Raw genomic sequence first — 15,638 nt, 5'->3', positions numbered from 1 at the left:
CAACCTGCTAGTGTTGGAGGGTCTCTTGAAGAGGCAGGGGTGGCTGTGGCTCACTGTGGGGACAAGGACATGGGCAGCAGAAGTTCTGGGAGGTACTCCTTGGCATGAGCCCTCCAGGAGTCTGCCATTAGCCCCACCAAAGAGCCTGTGGCCTCCAGTGCTGGGTTGCCTCAGGCCAAACAACCAACAGGAAGGGAACTCAGGCCCACCCATCAGCAGAGAAGCAGATTAAAGTTTTACTGAGCTCTGTGCACCAGAGCAACACCCAGCTCCACCCACCACCACGCCCTCCCAACAGGAAGCTTGCACACGCCTCTTAGGTAGCCTCATCCACCAGAGGGAAGATAGCAGAAGCAAGAAGAACTAAAACCCTGTAGCCTGTGGAACAAAAACCACATTCAGAGATAGACAGACAAAATGAAAAGGCAGAGGACTATGTACCAGATGAAGGAACATGATAAAACCCTAGAAAAGCAACTGAATGAAGTGTAGATAGACAACCTTGGAGAAAAAGAATTCAGAATAATGAGAGTGAAGGTGATCCAGGACTTTGGAAAAAGAATGTAGGCAAAGATCGAGAAGATGCAAGAAATGTTTAACAAAGATCTAGAAAAATTAAAGAACAAACACTTAGAAGGATTAAAGAACAAACACACAGAGGTGAACAATACAATATGTAAAGGAAAAAATACACTAGAAGGAACCAATAGCAGAATAACTGAGGCAGAAGAACAGATAAGTGACCTGGAGGACAGAATGGTGGAATTCCCTGCCATGGAAGAGAATAAAGAAAAAAGAATGAAAAGAAAATGAAGACACCTAAGGGACCTCTGGGACAACATTAAACATACCAACATTCACATTACAGGGGTCCCAGAAGGAGAAGAGAGAAAGGACCTGAGAAAATATTTGAAGAGATTATAATCGAAAACTTCCCACACATGGGAAAGGAAATAGCCACCCAAGCCCAGGAAGCACACAGAGTTACAGCAGGATAAACCCAAGGAGAAACATGCCGAGACACATAGTAATCAAATTGACAAAAATTAAAGGCAAAGAAAAAGTTATAAAGCAACAAGGGAAAAATGACAAATAACATACAAGGGAACTCCCACAAGGTTAACAGCTGATTTCTCAGCAGAAACTCTACAGAACAGGAGGGAGTAGCACAATATATTTAAAGTGATGAAAGGGAAGAACCTACAACAAAGATTACTCTACCCAGCAAGGATCTCATTCATATTCAACAGAGAAATCAAAAACTTTACAGACAAGCAAAAGTTAAGAGAATTCAGCACCACAAAACCAGCTCTACAAAAAATGCTGAAGGAACTTCTCTATGTGGGAAACACAAGAGAAGAAAAGGACCTACAAAAAGAATCCCAAAACAATTAAGAAAATGGTAATAGGAACATACGTTTGATAATTACCTTAAATGTAAATGGATTAAGTGCTCCAACCAAAAGACACAGGCTTGCTGAAGGGACCCAAAAGCAAGACCCATATATATGCTGTATACAAGAGACCCACTTCAGACCTAGGGACACATACAGACTGAAAGTGAGGGGATGGAAAAAGATATTCCATGCACATGGAAATCAAAAGAAAGCTGGACTAGCAATTCTCATATCAGATAAAATAGACTTTAAAATAAAGAATGTTACAAGAGACAAGGAAGGACACTACATAATGATCAAGGGATCAATCCAAGAAGATATAACAATTATAAATATATATGCAGCCAACATAGGAGCACCTCAATACAAAAGGCAACTGCTAACAGCTATAAAAGAGGAAATGGACAGTAACAAAATAATAGTGGGGGACTTTAACACCTCACTCACACCAATGGGCAGATCATCCAAACAGAAAATTAATAAAGAAACACAAGCTTTAAGTCACACAATAGACCAGAGAGATTTAACTGATATTTATAGGACATTCCATCTAAAAAGAGCAGATTACACTTTCTTCTCAAGTGCACATGGAACATTCTCCAGGATATATCACATGTTGGGTCACAAATCAAGCCTTGGTAAATTAAACAAAATTGAAATCATATCAAGCATCTTTTCCAGCTACAATGCTCAGAGATTAGAAATCAATTACAAGGAATAAAATGTAAAACACACAGACACATGGAAGCTGAACAATACACTACTAAATAACCAAGAGATCACTAAAGAAAACAAAAAATACCTAGAGACAAATGGCAATGAAAACACGGTGATCCAAAACCTATGGGATGCAGCAAAAACAGCTCTAAGAAGGAAGTTGTTAGCAATAGAATCCTACCTCAAGAAACAAGAAAAATCTCAACTAAACAATCTAACTTGACACCTAAAGGAACTAGAGAAAGAAGAACAAACAAAACCCAAAGTTAGTAGAGGAAAGAAATCATAAAGACCAGAGCAGGAATAAATGAAGTAGAAACAAAGAAAACAATAGCAAGGATGAATAAAACTAAAAGCTAGTTCTTCGAGAAGAGAAACAAACTTGATAAATCTTTAGCCAGACTCATCAGAAAAAGAGGGAGAGGACTCAAATCAATAATATTAGAAATGAAAAAGGAGAAGTTACAATGGACACTGCAGAAATACAAAGCATCCTAAGTGTCTACTACAAAAAACTCTATGCCAATAACATGGACAACCTGGAAGAAATGGAAAGATTCTTAGAAAGGTATAACCTTCCCAGACTGAACCAGGAAGACACAGAAAATATGAACAGACCAATCACAAGTAATGAAATTGAAATTGGGATTAAAAATCTTCCAACAAACAAACATCCAGGACCAGATGGCTTCACAGATGAATTCTATCAAACATTTAGAGAAGAGCTAACACCCATCCTTCTCAAACTCTTCCCAAAAGTTGCAGATGAAGGAACACTCCCAAGCTCATTCTACGAGGCCACCAACACCCTGACACCAAAATCAGAAAAAGATACTTCAAAAAAAGAAAATTACTGACCAATATCACTGATGAACATAGATGCAAAAATCCTCAACAAAATCTTAGCAAACGGAATCCAACACATTAAAAGGATCATACACCTTGTTCAAGTGGGATTTATCCCTGGGATGCAAGGATTCTTCAATATATGCAAATCAATCAATATGATACACCATATTAACAAATTGAAGAATAAAAACCATACAGTCATCTCAATAGATGCAGAAAAAAATCTTTTGACAAAATTCAATACCTATTTATGATTAAAAACTCACCAGAAAGTGGGCATAGAGGGAAACTACCTCAACATAATAAAGGCCATATGTGACAAACCCACAGCAAACATCATTCTCAATGGTGACAAACTGAAAGCATTTGCTCTAAGATCAGGAACAAGACAAGGATGTCCACTCTCACCACTCTTATTCAACATAGTTTGGAAGTCCTAACAACAGTGATCAGAGAAGAAAAAGAAATAAAAGGAATACAAATTGGATAAGAGGAAGTAAAACTGTCACTGTTTGCCGATGACATGATACTATACATAGATAATCCTAAAGGTACCACCAGAAAACTACTAAAGCTAATCAATGAATGTGGTAAAGTTGCAGGATACAAAATGAATGCACAGAAATCTCTTGACTCATATACACTAAAAACAAAAGATCAGAAAGAGAAATTAAGGAAACAATCCCATTTACCATTTCAACAAAAAGAATAAAATACCTAGGAATAAACCTACCTAAGGAGCAAAAGAGCTGTACTCAGAAAACTATAAGACACTGATGAAAGAAATCAAAGATGACAGAAACAGATGGAGAGATATGCCATATTCTTGGATTGGAAGACTCAATATTGTGAAAATATCTATACTACCCAGAGCAATGTACAGATTCAATGCAATCCCTATCAAATTACCAATGGCATTTTTTACAGAACTAGAACAAAAAATCTTAAAATTTGTATGGAGACACAAAAGATCATGAAAGCAATTTTGAGGGAAAAAAATGGAGCTGGAGGAATCAGAGTCCTTGACTTCAGACTATACTACAAAGCTACAGTCATCAAGACAATATGGTACTGACACAGAAACAGAAATATAGATCAATGGAGCAGGATAGAAAGCCCAGAGATAAACCCATGCACCTATGGTCAACTAATCTATGCCAAAGCAGGCAAGGATATACAATGGAGAAAAGACAGTCTCTTCAATAAGTGGTGCTGGGAAAACTGGACAGCTACATGTAAAAGAATGAAATTAAAACACTCCCTAACACCACCCACAAAAATAAACTCAAAATGGATTAAAGACCTAAATGTAAGACCGGGCACTATAAAACTCTCACAGGAAAACATAGGAAGAACCCTCTTTGACATAAATTACAAAAAGATCTTTTTTGACCCACCCCCTAGAGTAAAGGAAATAAAAACCAAACTAAACAAATGGGACCTAATGAAACTTAAAAGCTTTTGCACAGCAAAGGAAACTACAAACAAGATGAAAAGACAGCCCTCAGAATGGGAGAAAATATTTGCAAACGAATCAGCGGACCAAGGATTAATCTCCAAAATATATAGACAGCTCAATATTAAAAAAACAAACAACCCAATCAAAAATGGGCAGAAGACCTAAATAGACATTTCTCCAAAGAAGACATACAGATGGCCAAGAGGCAAATGAAAAGCTGCTCAACATCACTAATTATTGGAGAAATGCAAATCAGAACTACAACTAAGTATCACCTCACGCTGGTTAGAATGGGCATCATCAGAAAATCTACAAACCAAAAATGCTGGAGAGGGTGTGGAGAAAAGGGAACCCTCTTGCACTGTTGTTGGGAATGTAAATTGATACAGCCACTATGGAGAACACTATGGAGTTCCTTAAAAAACTAAAAATAGAATTACCATATCACCCAGCTATCCCACTACTGGGCATATACCCAGAGAAAACCATAATTCAAAAAGAAGACATGCACCCCAATGTTCATTGCAGCACTATTCACTATAGCCAGGTCATGGAAGCAACCTAAATGCCCACCAACAGACGAATGGATAAAGCAGATGTGGTACATATATACAATGGAGTATTACTCAGCCATGGAAAGGAACGAAATGGGGTCATTTGTAGAGATGTGGGTGAACCTAGAAACTGTCATATGGAGTGAAGTAAGTCAGAAAGAGAAAAACAAATATCGTATATTAATGCATATATGTGGAATCTAGAAAAATGGCACAGGTGAACTGGTTTTCAAGGCAGAAATAGAGACCCAGATGTAGAGAACAAGCGTATGGACACCAAACGGGGAAAGCTTGGGGGAGGGGGTGAGATGAGTTGGGAGATTGGGATTGACCTATATGCACCATATATGTATAAAATAGATAAGTAATAAGAACAAGCTGTATTAAAAAAAAACTAAATTTTTTAAAAAAAGGTATGTGGAGAGATAATGAAGGAGTATCATTCAAAAAAAAAAAAAAAAGAAACAAAACAGTAGGAAAGCACAGTTTATAATCAGTAGAAAATTAACCAACTGACACCAATCCAGAACTGACACAGATGCTAGAATGAACAAAGACATTGAAAGAATTGTTATTACTGTGTTCCTTGTGTTGAAAAAGTAAAGTAGAAATATGCAATACATAAAACAATCAAATCAAAATTTTAGACATAAATCTATACTACCTAAGAATTAAAAAAAATACTGGTCAACTATACTTTAATAAATTAAAAAATATATACAGTGGATGTGGTGAATGGTAAATTAAATATCACAGAATAAAATAATAGCGAACTTGAAGAGATAACAATTGAAACCATCCAAAATTAACAGAGAGTTGTTTTTTAATTTTATTGAAGTATAGTTGATTTACAATGTTTTGTTAATTTCTTCTGTACAGCAAAGTGGTTCATATATATATATTATTTTTCATTATGGTTTATCACAGGATATTGAATATAGTTCCCTGTGCTATACTGGAGGACCTTGTTGTTTTTCCATCCTATATATTATAGTTTGCACCTGCTAATCCCAAACTCCCAATCCTTCCCTCCCACATAAAGATTTATTTTAAATAAAAATAAAATCAGTGAGCTATGAGAAAACTTCAAGCAAACTAATATAATTGAAGTCTCTGAAAGAAAGATGTGTGAAAAACAGAGGAAATAATGGCTGAAATTTTTCAAGTCTGATGAAACAACAAACCCCACAATTGTGAGAAGCTCAGCAAAATTCAATTATAAGAAACATGAAGAACACTACACCAAGACACATCATAATCAAATTGCTGAAAACAAGTGATAAATAGAAAAACATTAAAAGGAATGAGAGGAAAAAAAGATACATTATGTAAAGAAAAACAAAGAAAAATGACGCCATGTTTATCTTCCAAAATAATGCAATCTAGAAGACAGAACAGTATTTTTTTTAATGCTGAAAGAAAAAAGCTGTCAATTTAGAATTCTACATTCAGTGAAAGCATCTTTCATAAACAAAGACCAAATAAAGACTTTTTTTTTTTTTTTTTTTTGCAGTACACGGGCCTCTCACTGTTGTGGCCTCTCCCGTTTTGGAGCACAGGCTCCGGACACGCAGGCTCAGCGGCCATGGCTCACAGGCCCAGCCGCTCCGTGGCATGTGGGATCTTCCCAGACTGGGGCATGAACCTGCATCCCCTGCATCAGCAGGTGGACTCTCAACCACTGTGCTACCAGGGAAACCCCCAAATAAAGATTTTTTTCAGACATGCAAATTTAAAAGAATTCATCACCATAAAATCCACACTACAAGACACGTTAAAGAAATTCCTTCCAACAGGAGAAAAATGACGCCAGCTAAAAATATGGTTCTTCACAAATTAATGAAGAGCACCAAAAATGTATTTAACATTAAATATACAGGGGACTTTAACACCCACTTATATCAATGAACAGATCATCCAGACAGAAAATCAATAGGGAAAAAATGGTCTTAAATGACACATTATACCAGTTGGACTTACGAGATGCTATAGAACATTTTATCCAAAAACAGCAGAATACACATTCTTTTCAAGTGCACATGGAATGCTCTCCAGGACAGATCACATGCTAGGCCATAAAACAAGTCTCAACAAAGTTAAGAGAATAGAAATTATATCAAGCATTTTTTTTCTGACCACAATGATATGAAACTAGAAATCAATTAGAGGAAGAAAAATGGGAAAAACACAAACATGTGGAGACTAAACAACATGCTACTAAGAAATCAATTGGTCAAAGACATCAAAGCAGAAATCAGAAAATACCTTGAGACAAAGGAAAATGGAAATACAACTTTCCAAAATTTATGGGATGCAGCAAAAGCGGTTATAAGACGGAAGGTTATGGTGATATAGGCTTACCTCAGGAAACAAGAAAAATCTCAATTAAACAATGTAACCTATCATCTAAAGGAATTAGAAAAAGAACAAACAAAGCACTAAGTCAGAAGAAGGAAGGAAATAATAAAGATCAGAGAGGAAATAAATAAAATAGAGACCAGAAAAACAATAGAAAAGATCAATGAAACTAATGCTGGTTTTTGAAAAAATAAAGAAAGTTGATTAACCTTTAGCCGGAGTCATCAAGAAAAAAAGAGAAAGGACTCAAATAAACAAAATAAGAAACGAAAGAGGAGAAATAACCAATATCACAGAGATTCAGAAAGTCATAAGAGAATAATACAAACAATTATAAGCAACAAATTGTACAACCTAGAAGAAACAGACAAATTTCTAGAAACATACAATCTTCCAAGACTGAATCAGGAAGTAATAGACAATGCAGACAGACCTATCATTAATAGTGAAATTGAATTAGTAAAAAAAAAAAAACTCCCCACGTACAAAAGTCCAGGACAAGATGGCTTCACAGGGGAATTCTACCAGACATATAAATAAAAGCTAACACTTAACCTTCTCAAACTATTCCAAAAAACTGAAGAGGAGGGAAACACTCCCAAATTCATCCTATGAAGCCACCATTACCCTGATACCAAACAAAGACACTACATAAAAAAAGAAAATTACAGGCCAATATCTCTGATGAATATAGATGCAAAAATCCTCAACAAAATATTAGCAAACCAAATTCAACAATATATAAAAAGGATCATACACCATGATCAAGTGGAATTTCTTCCAGGTTTGCAAGGATGGTTCAATATCTACAAATCAATCAATGTGATACACCACATTAACAAAGGATAAGATCACATGATCATCTCAATAGATGCAGAAAAAGCATTTGACAAAATTCAACATCCATTCATGATAAAAACTCTCATCAAAGTTGGTATAGAGGGACCATAACATAATACAGGCCATTTATGACAAACCCACAGCTAACTTCATACTCAACAATGAAAACCTGGAAGCTTTTCCTCTAAAATTGGCAATGAGACAAGATGAGGAACAAAACCACTTCTATTTAGCATAGTATTGAAATTCTGATTGGAAGCAAACAGACAAGAAAAAGAAATAAAAGTCATCCAAACTGGAAGGGAAGAAGTAAAACTGGCACTGTTTGCAGATGACATGATGCTATATATAGAAAATCCTAAAGTCTCCATCAACAAACTATTAGAACTAATAAATTAATTCAGTAAAGTTTCAGGATGCAAGATTAATATGCAGAAACCTGTTGCTTTTCTATACACTAATAATAAACTAGCAGAAAGAGAAAGCAAGAAGACAATCCCACCTAAAATCACATAAAAAAAAAACCAAACAAACAAACTAGGAATAAACTTAACCAAAGTGGTGAAAGACCTATACCCTGAAAACTATAAAACACTGATGAAGGAAATTGAAGCTGTTACAAAGAAATGGAAAGATATCCCATGTTCATGAATTGTAAGAAGTAGATCCACAGATTTAATTCAATCCCTATCAAAACACCCATGACATTTTTTACAGAAGTTGAAAAAAATAGCCCTAAAATTTATATGGAATGACAAAAGACCCCAAATTGCCAAAGCAATCTTAAGGAAAAAGAACCAAAATGGAGGTATAACTCTCCCTAACTTCAGTCAATAGTACAAAACTACAGCAACCAAAACAGCTTGGTACTGACACAAAATCAGACACATAGATCAATAGAAGAGAATAGAGAGCCCAGAAATAAACCCATACACCTATGGTAAATTGATCTAAGAAAAAGGAGGCAAGAATATGCGACGGAAAAAAGACAGTCTCTTCAATAAGTGGTGCTGGGAATACTGGACAGTTACATATAAGAGAATGAAATTGGAACATTTTCCCACACCACATACAAAAATAAACTCAAAAGGGATTAAAGACCTAAATGTAAGCCTGGAAACCATAAAACTCCTAGAAGAAAATGAAACACTTTTTGAAATAAATTGTGCAATGTTTTTTTGGATCTGTCTACTAAGACAAAGGAAACAAAAGAAACATAAGGAAATGGGACCTAATTAAACTTAAAAACTTTTGCACAGCAAAGGAAACACCGACAAAACAAAAAGACAACCTACTGAATGGGAAAAACTATTTGCAAATCATATCACTGATAAGGGGTTAATACCCGAAATATATAAACTGCTCATACGACTCAATATCAAAAAACCCCATGGACTTCCCTGGTGACGCAGTGGTTAAGAATCTGCCTGCCAATACAGGAGACATGGGTTTGATCCCTGGTCTGGGAAGATCCCACATGCTGCAGAGGAACTAAGCCCGTGTACCACTCCTAATAAGCCTGTGCTCTAGAGCCTGCATGCCACAACTACTGAAGCCCACGTGCCCTAGAGCACTTGCGCTGCAAGTACTGAGCCCACATGGTGCGACTACTGAAGCCCACGTGCCTGGAGCCTGTGCTCTGCAACAACAGATGCCACCACAATAGAAGCCTGTGCACCACAATGAAGAGTAGCCCCCTCTCGCCGCAACTAGAGAAAGCCCGCACGCAGCAATGAAGACCCAATGCAGCCAAAAATAATAATAAAAAAAAGTTTGTAAATAAACCTAAATATCTCAATTTAAGAATGGGCAGAAGACCTTAATAGACATTTTTCCAAAGAAGATATGCAGATGTCCAACAGGCACATGAAAAGATACTCAATGTTGCTAATAATAAGAAAATTGTAAATGAAAACCACAATGAGATATCACCTCACATCTGTCTGAATGGCTCTCATGAAAAGGTCTAAAAATCACAAATATTGGCAGGGATGTGGAGGAAACGGAACCCTAATAAACTGTTGGTAGGAATGTAAATTGGTGCTGCCATTATGGAAAACAGCATGGAGGTTCCTCTTAAAAACTAAAAACAGAACTACCATATGACCCAGCAATTTCACTACTGGCAATATATCTGAAGAAAATGAAAACACTAATTTGCAAAGATACATGCGTCCCAATATTCATAACAGCATTATTTACAATAGCCAAGATATGGAAGCAACCTAAGTGTCCATCAACAATGGATAGATAAAGAAAATGTGGTACATATAGACAATGGAATATTACTCACCATAAAAAAGAATGAAATTGTCATTTTCAACAATGTGGCTGGACCTTGAGGATATTATTCTTAGTGAAATAAGTCAGACAGAGGAAGACAAATACTGTATGTTATCTTTATATATGGAATCTAAAAATAAAATGAATGATTATAACAAAACAGAAACAGACTCACAGAGAACAAACTAGTGGTTACCCACAGGAAGGGGGCAAGATAGGGGTAGAGGATTAAGAGATCTACTAAGAGATCTACTAAGAGATCTACAATCTACTAAGTATAAAATAAATAAGCAACAAGGATATATTGTACAACCAGGGAAATATAGTCATTTTTTTGTAATAACTAAGTGGAGTATAATCTATAAAAACATTGAATCCCTATGTTGTACACCTGAAACTAAAATCATATTGTAAACAAACTACACTTCAATCAAAAAATGGTTAAAATGGGACTTCCCTGTGGTGCAGTGGTTAAGAATCCACCTGCCAATGCAGGGGACATGGGTTCGAGCCCTGGTCCGGGAAGATCACACATGCTGTGGAGCAACTAAACCTGTGCGCCACAACTACTGAGCCTGCGCTCCAGAGCCCATAAGCCACAACTACTGAGCCTGTGTGCCATAACTACTGAAGCCTGCATGCCTAGAGCCCCTGCTCTGCAACAAGAGAAGCCACTGCAATGAGAAGCCCATGCACTGCAATGAAGAGTAGCCCCCACTTGCCGGAATTAGAGAAAGCCCGTGCACAACAATGAAAACCCAATGCAGCCAAAAATAAATAAACAAATAAATAAATAAACAAGCAAATAAATATATAAAATCAACAGATTGGTTTTAAAAAAATGGGAATTCCCTGGTAGTCCAGTGGTTAGGATTCCATGCTCTCACTGCCGAGGGCCTAGGCTCAATCCCTGGTCAGGGAACTAAGATCCCACAAGCCCTGCACGGGCAGCCAAAAAAAAATGGTTAAAATGGTAATATTTATGTTACGTATATTTTGTTACAATAACAAAATGGTATCATAAAAAATTCAGTTAAAAGGCATTCATTTAGATCCTATGGATTTTGTCTGATTTATGGTTTTAATCCTCCTCAGTTATGCTTTGAAACTGTTTTTCTTTCAACTTACAGAAATGATTTTTCCCTCTGGCATCACATTCTGCAATGATTCTTAACTCATCTACCTCACAGCAAGGGACACTATGCTCCTTTGATGGTCTTCCATGCTAAACTTAGCCAACGCCAGAAATAGGACTCCTGGATTATAAAGCTTAGCGCTCAGCCCTTTCAGATCAGGTGTCCCTACTGTGTCCCCATGGTCTTGGTTTTTCAAGAACATTTCATTATTCCTTGAAGATTCAGAATCACAATCTACTGTCCCTCCACAAGGGATCCACCCACCAGGCATAGTCAGGCAGACGTTGTTTTACCAGCTTCCAAACGATCTGTTTCTGCTGCTACCTCCTTAACCAAACAATGGCATCACCTGCCCTCTTCCTCAGTCCCCAAGTTTGGCTAACCTCAGCATTGCCAGAGAACCTGCTGCCCACACCTCACAAGGGAGTTGATTCAGTAATTCAGAGGTTGGTTCCCTTCTTATGGGAGGTTTCCCTTCTGACACTCTTGCCAGAGAAGAGAGAACATACACATACACACATACAACAAGTCCAACTTAGAGAAGGGCGAGCTTCTATGCTTGAAAATTCTTTCAGGTCCTCATTAATCATGAAAAGAAGAGGTATACAAACACATAATCAATTCTACAACTGGATTATGCCTTAAGACTAAAACCAGAGGGGGAAGATGGCGGAAGAGTAAGACGCGGGGATGACCTTCCTCCCCACAGATACATCAGAAACACATCTACACGTGGAACAACTCCTACAGAACACCTACTGAACGCTGGCAGAAGACCTCAGACCTCCCAAAGGCAAGAAACTCCCCACGTACCTGGGGAGGGCAAAAGACAAAGAATAAACAGAGGCAAACGAATAGGGACGGGACCTGCACCAGTGGGAAGAAGCTGTGAAGCAGGAAAGGTTTCCATACACTAGGAAGCCCCTTCGCGGGCGGAGACTTCGGGTGGCAGAGGGGGAAAGCTTCGGAGCCGCGGAAGAGAGCACAGCAACAGGGGTGCGGAGGGCAAAGTGGAGAGATTCCCGCACAGAGGATCAGGGCCGACTGGCACTCACCAACCTGAGAGGCTTGTCTGCTCACCCGCCGGGGCGGGCCGTGCTGGGAGCTGAGGCTTGGGCTTCAGTCGGAGCGCTGGGAGAGGACTGGGGTTGGTGGCGTGAACACAGCCTGCAGGGGGTTAGTGCGCCACGGCTAGCCGGGAGGGAGTCCGGGGAAAAGTCTGGACCTGCCGAAGAGGCAAGAGACTTTTTCTTCCCTCTTTGTTTCCTGGTGCGCGAGGAGAGGGGATTAAGAGCGCTGCTTAAAGGAGCTCCAGAGACGGCCGCGAGCCGCGGCTAAAAGCGCGGACCCCAGAGACGGGCATGAGACGCTAAGGCTGCTGCTGCCGCCACCAAGAAGCCTGTGCGCGAGCACAGGTTACTATCCACACCTCCCTTCCGGGGAGCCTGTGCAGCCCGCCACTGCCAGGGTCCCGGGATCCAGGGACAACTCCCCCGGGAGAACGCACGGTGCGCCTCCGGCTGGTGCAACGTCATGCTGGCCTCTGCTGCCGCAGGCTCGCCCCGCCCTCCGTGCCCTTCCCTCCCGCCCCCCCCCCCCCCCCCCCGCCCCGGCCTGAGTGAGCCAGAGCCCCCGAAACAGCGGCTCCTTTAACCCCGTCCTGTCTGAGTGAAGAACAGACGCCCTCCGGCAACCTACACGCAGAGGCGAGGCCAAATCCAAAGCTGAGCCGCTGGGAGCTGTGAGAACAAAGAAGAGAAAGGGAAAACTCCCCCAGCAGCCTCAGGAGCAGCGGATTAAAGCTCCACAATCAATTCGATATACCGTGCATCTGTGGAATACCTGAATAGACAACGAATCATCCCAAATGAAGGAGGTGGACTTTGAGAGCAAAATTTATGATTTTTTCCCTATTTCCTCTTTTTGTGAGTATGTGTATGCTTCTATGTGAGATTTTGTCTGTATAGCTTTGCTTCCAGTATTTGTCCTACGGTTCAATCCATCCGTTTTTTTTTTGTTGTTGTTGTTGTTGTTGTTTTGCGGTACGCAGGCCTCTAACTGTTTTGGCCTCTCCCGTTGCAGAGCAGAGGCTCCAGACGCGCAGTCTCAGCGGCCATGGCTCATGGGCCCAGCCGCTCCGCGGCATGTGGGATCCTCCCAAACCGGGACACAAACCCGTGTCCCCTGCATCGGCAGGCGGAATCTCAACCACTGAGCCACCAGGGAAGCCCCTATCCATCCGTTTTTTTCTTTTTTTTTTCTCTTAATAATTATTTTTTTACTTTAATAATTTTATTATATTTTATTTTTATTTTTCTTTATCTTCTTTCTTTTTTTCCTTCCTAACCTCCTTCCTTCCTTCCTACCTCCCTCCCTCCCTCCCTCCTCTCTTTCTACTTCTACTAATTCTTTCTTTCTACTTTTTCTCCCTTTTATTCTTACCCGTGTGGATGAAAGGCTCTTGGTACTGCAGCCAGGAGTCAGGGCTCTGCCTCTGAGGTGGCAGAGCCAACTTCAGGACACTGGTCCACAAGAGACCTCCCAGCTCCACATAATATCAAACGGTGAAAATCTCCCAGAGATCTCCATCTCAACACCAACACCCAGCTTCACTCAACGACCAGCAAGCTACAGTGCTGGACATCCTATGCCAAAAACTAGCAAGACAAGAGCACAACCCCACCCATTAGCAGAGAGGCTGCCTAAAATCATAATAAGTCCACAGACACCCCAAAACACACCACCAGACGTGGACCTGCCCACCAGAAAGACAAGATCCAGCCTCATCAACCAGAACACTAGGTCCCCTCCACCAGGAAGCCTACACAACCCACTGAACCAACCTTAGCCACAGGGGACAGACAGTAAAAACAACGGGAATTATGAACCTGCAGCCTGCAAAAAGGAGACCCCAAACACAGCAACATAAGCAACATGAGAAGACAGATAAACACACAGCAGGTGAAGGAGCAAGATAAAAACCCACCAGACCTAACAAATGAAGAGGAAATAGGCAGTCTACCTGAAAAAGAATTCAGAATAATGATAGTAAAGATGATCCAAAATCTTGGAAATAGAATAGAGAAAATGCAAGAAACATTTAACAAGGCCCTAGAAGAACTAAAGATGAAACAAACAATGATGAACAACACAATAAATGAAATTAAAAATACTCTAGAAGGGATCAAGAGGAGAATAACTGAGGCAGAAGAACGGATAAGTGACCTGGAAGATAAAATAGTGGAAATAACTACTGCAGAGCAGAATAAAGAAAAAAGAATGAAAAGAATTGAGGACACTCTCAGAGACCTCTGGGCCAACATTAAATGCACCAACATTTGAATTATAGGGATTCCAGAGGAAGAGAAAAAGGAAGGGACTGAGAAAATATTTGAAGAGATTAGAGTTGAAAACTTCCCTAATATGGGAAAGGAAATACTTAGTCAAGTCCAGGAACCACAGATAGTCCCATACAGGATAAATCCAAGGAGAAATACAACAAGAAACATATTAATCAAACTGTCAAAAATTAAATACAAAGAAAACATATTAAAAGCAGCAAGGGAAAAACGACAAATAACACACAAGGGAATCTCCATGAGGCTAACAGCTGATCTTTCAGGAGAAACTCTGCAAACCAGAGGGGACTGGCAAGACATATTTAAAGTGATGAAGGAGAAAATCCTGCAACCAAGATTACTCTACCCATCAAGGATCTCATTCAGATTTGATGGAGAAATTAAAACCTTTACAGACAAGCAAAAGCTGAGAGAGTTCAGCATCACCAAAGTAGCTTTACAACAAATGCTAAAGGAACTTCTCTAGGCAAGAAACACAAGAGAAGGAAAAGACCTACAATAATGAACCCAAAACAATTAAGAAAATGGGAATAGGAACATACATATCGATAATTACCTTAAATGTAAATGGACTAAATGCTCCGACCAAAAGACACAGATTGGCTGAATGGATACAAAAACAAGACCCATATATTTGCTGTCTACAAGAGACCCACTTCAGACCTAGAGACACATACAGAATGAAA

General features: G+C 39.3%; 1 protein-coding gene across 1 annotated transcript in view; it reads right to left on the bottom strand.

Annotated features, from left to right (window-relative positions):
* Window positions 1–13,120, bottom strand: part of SLC39A10 (solute carrier family 39 member 10) — a 152,568-nt gene extending 139,448 nt beyond the window's left edge. The window contains exon 1 of the mRNA XM_079923955.1: window positions 12,653–13,120. The gene's annotated coding sequence lies outside the window, so the exon portion shown is untranslated. The remainder of the gene's footprint in view (window positions 1–12,652) is intronic.
* Between the last annotated feature and the right edge of the window lie 2,518 nt (window positions 13,121–15,638).

Source organism: Stenella coeruleoalba, assembly GCF_951394435.1.
Source record: "Stenella coeruleoalba genome assembly, chromosome: 6".
Classification (NCBI taxonomy): domain Eukaryota; kingdom Metazoa; phylum Chordata; class Mammalia; order Artiodactyla; family Delphinidae; genus Stenella; species Stenella coeruleoalba.
The sequence above is the reverse complement of the archived record's forward strand: the minus strand, read 5'-3'. Positions and strand labels throughout refer to the sequence as shown.